Below are 4,495 nucleotides of genomic sequence, written 5' to 3' on the forward strand. Positions count from 1 at the left end.
GGTCGCTTAAGAAACTAGACTTTAACCAATTGAACTCTAACGTTCGCTTATGGTCACTTCTACGCCTAACGAATCACATAAGTCGTTCGAGTACCCTCGGCTCCACCATTTTTAATAAATTAACCATTTAGAATTTTAAGGCGATTCTTTCGCGAGTACCCTACCAACTGCCTAATCCACTTTACATAATTGTTTCATACTCCAATTAGTCATTTAAGGGCCTTAACCAAGGTTTCAAAATAAGGGAGGGGTAATGGTTCGTTCGCGAAACGCCGTTACTTAAAACGGTCGTTTCTCCTAAATCGTGCATCGGATTCGAGCAAACCACATATCAAAACGAAGCTCGTAACATGAACTATCTAAACATGGCAAAGGTTAGAATCTTTCAGTGAGTTCACGGGTCCTAAAGTTAAGAACAGAACAGTTAAGGAAAATTGGGCATTATGACGTCTATATTTACGCGATTTCCAATTTAATTAACACTCTAAATTATCATCAATTCACTCACAACCACCAATACAACAATATTCAACCATCATACTACAAACTCAGTCCCCAACTCCAAGTTTTACCAATTTATCCAACCAATCAAAGACCCAATATTCAAAACCAATACAAATCCACCAAAACTACTTATAATCAAAGATCAAGCCTTAATACTAACAATGCTTCAATAAAACTTAATGGAATCATAAAATCAAAGCTAGGGTTTGAAGTTGATACCTTCCTTGGTAGGTGTTAAGTTGCTAGGAATCCTTAGGGAGCCTTAATCTAAGCTCCTACAAGCTTGATCTTTCCAAAGAAATCAAGAACACAAAGTTAGGTTTTGAAGTTTCTAAAAGTCTGATTTAAAGAACTGTAAAAATGTGTGTCTTACCATGCTTATTTTAACGAGACTTGTGAACAAGAGTTGTAGGGAATCTCAATACCTTTACAACGAGCTATAGAACACAATATTTGAGTGAGTTTTGAAGGAGATATGGTAGGTTTAAGTTGCTGCTCTGGTTTTGGCCGAGAGCAAGGGAAGAAAAAGTGAAGTAAAAATGTTTCTAGTTTGATTAAATGATTTGTGTGGTGTTTAGCTTGGTTACTTCCTTTTGTTGTTAATTAGATTGTTACCATGATAAAAATTGTGTGGCTCACAATCAACCAACCAATCCCTCCATTTGTCATGCTTATATCACCATGCCTATGTCATCTTTCTCATGTCATCCTCTTACACTTGTCTTCTTTTTGTTGGTGTGATGACATCATCATCCACTAACCTCTTTGATTAACCCCTAATTACTTGGCTAATGACCGCTTATCTGTTATACGGTTCTCTTAACTTTCGTTCTCATTTATCGTTTGAGGGATCATACCTGAGATCTTATTACTTAGGTTCCCTTAAACCTTTCTCAATATTTTATATTCCTTTTATGATCCTCTCTAAAAATCCTTGAATTTAAATCCTTTTTATCATGTTACCTTATACTCAATTCTTTCGGTATTTGGTGGATTTTCGGTAAAAATCAAAGTGTTCGGATTTGGATTCTGACGATCTTTACATACACTTATATACCATATAGAGTACTAATAAGATCTCAGAATATCAATAAAAGAACTGCTACATTATATGGCATGAAAAGTTTTCTTATTCAGCATAATCAGCAAAATCACTATTCATAAGGTTTACAAAAAGTTCAATATTTTTGGGGTTATTACAATATGCATTGTCTAGCAAGCATTGTAACTTGGTGATGTATAAACCAAGTAGAAGCAGATTTTGCTGGATGCAGGGTTAAAAGGAAATGCACCAATAGAAGCTGTCAATTTCTTATCAAAGACTTGTATCCTGGTATAGTAAGAAACAATAATCTGTGTCAACTTCCACAGCTGAGGCTGAATATATAGTTGTTGTAAGTTGTTATGCTCAGGTGCTTTGGATTAGAAACCAACTAATAGATTATGGACAAGTGTTGCAGAAAATTCCTATCATGTGTGATAATATTAGTGCAATATGCATAGTTTCTAATCCTGCCAATCATTCTAGAACAAAGCACATTGATGTAAGGTACCATTTCATTAGAGAACATGCTACTAATGGTACCAATGAGCTCATTTATATTCCAACAGAAAAATAGTTAGCTGGCATTTTTACTAAAACTTTGGATGAAGCAACTTTCAAAAGACTTGTAAATGAAATTGTTATGCTAAATTCTTCATCCTAAGGCAAGAACTTAGCTAACATGTTACAACAAATTAATTCTTAATCGATACGTCTAAAATGACTTCTCGATAAGTCTTTAAGGACTTCTTGATAGAGTTCTCGATAAGTGTTAGATATAATTGATGATATCAGAATATAAACTATCAGGACTTAATATCAGGACTTACTGAAGGTGACGTCATAAGTACTTGTCTATCAGTACTTGATGATCAATAGTTGATATCATCACTTAGTCACTTCAGTAGATATTCGAGAAGGAAAAGGATTGAAGAATTTAAGGCGGTAAAGAACATTACTTTAGAAGTAATCATACAAGGATATGTATTAGGTTTCCTTATTGTAATAGAATAGGATTCCTTATTGATTGTGTAACTGTGCACTATATAAGCACGAATTAGGTTTATACTATATGTGTTGTTACGAATTGTTATATCTTTCATATAACCTAGCAGATCTCAAGGATAATTGTTCATCCTTTGAGAGAGTACTTGTGTAACAGTTTTTATCAGATTAATATAAAAACTGTTGATTCTGTTAAAGCTTTATTGAATTGTTTATATAAACTGTATTCACCCCCCTCTATAGTTGATTACGGACCTAACATAGCAGCATGTGTTTACAAAAATTGCACTAAAATGTACTAAACCAATTTCTAAAGCAACCTTGTCTATTAATCATCCTTTGTGGCTGATTCCTACCTTGCAAGAGCCCTAACAGCAAACCCTGTGTTGTACTTGGATGTTTTCAATGGATTCTGAAACAGTTCTATACTTACCACTCATGAAGATGAACCAGGTGATGACAATGGTGGTAAACTGTAGTATCAAGGTGGCAGCTGTGAATTTAATGATGTTGACTTAAACAAAGCACCGGGCATCTCCATAGAGAAGATGAGTGCAACTCCTAGCTTAGAAGAGATCTTAGAATTTATGGAATTCATCAATTATGGAATAAAATTAATTTGGCCAGTCTCAACAAGAAGCAGTTAAGGAAGGAGTGGTCTTTTATGTTTGGCACAATCATCAGGGTTTTCACATACAGGAGGACATGAATTGATAACATCTCAAATATAGTCCAGAAGCTTGTCTACTCAATGGCATATGACAAGCACCTTGATATGGGAAGCCTCATCCTAGGAGAGCTCAACATAAGGCTAACAATGTCTTTGGTTAGAAGAGATAAAGAAATCTTCTTTCCTCGATTCATTATGTCTGCTTTAAATTATAAAGTGAATGACATACATTTAACTAAAGGGATAGATGCTAGTCAAATAGGAAAATATAAGTCAGTGTCCAAAATCCTATTTGGGCAACTGAATACTAAAAATCAGGTTTTTAAGATAAGTCTAAACATCACCAACTTTATGTTGGAGAAATTCAAGACTTACCCTTTGTTCGCACTAAGACACACGCGAAAATACACGCAAGCGTAAGTAATCACAAGTAGTATAAGATTTAAGTCGAGTTCGTTCCCACAGAGACCGGTTTAGGTTAAATTCAGATTATGCACTTATGCAACACTGTATGATTATTGTTCACAACTAAGACAATTAACATATTTGAATTGATTAACTACCGAAGAGATTATACTAGCATGCATTAACTAAGAGATTAAAAGTGAATTACTTATATGAGAATAAAACATGGGATTCTAACTTCATTAAATACTTCATTCAAATTTTATGTCTTTATCAATAGTATGCGATAGTGATGATAACTAATCAGATAGCTCGAAATTAGTATATACCATCTTTCGATATACGTATACCCTACTACTAAGCATCCACGGTCAAGATAGAAGTCGAATAGACACCAATTATGCTTAGACCCTATATGTCTATAGAATTTGAAAACATAACGGTTGAAGAGCAGGTTATCTATTATGATTACATAGGGTGTGTAAGATGGTTAAAATTACACTACGAATTATGCATGTCAATTCATATGTTAGCTATATTTGAGACGTCATGTCTAATATGTTTCATGTTTAGTTTTCAGATCTTAACAAACAGTGAAAATCAGTACTTACTGGAAGTCATAACTTAAGGTCATATCAGAACTTAAGGTTATGTCAGAACTTGAGTGCGGGAGGACTTACAGTTAAGGAAGGAAGCTGATTTACAGGATAGAAGATCGAGACTAAAACAAAAGAAGATATGCATGGAAAGAGTTAGAAGATAAGAAGACTTGTATAAGATATCTGATTGATATATTTTAGGAGACATAATTTATATTCCATACCAATTAGAAGTTATCTTGTAACTGTGTACTATATAAACACATATAT

Source organism: Apium graveolens, chromosome 6 (genome assembly GCF_009905375.1).
Source record: "Apium graveolens cultivar Ventura chromosome 6, ASM990537v1, whole genome shotgun sequence".
NCBI classification, from domain to species: Eukaryota; Viridiplantae; Streptophyta; class Magnoliopsida; order Apiales; family Apiaceae; genus Apium; species Apium graveolens.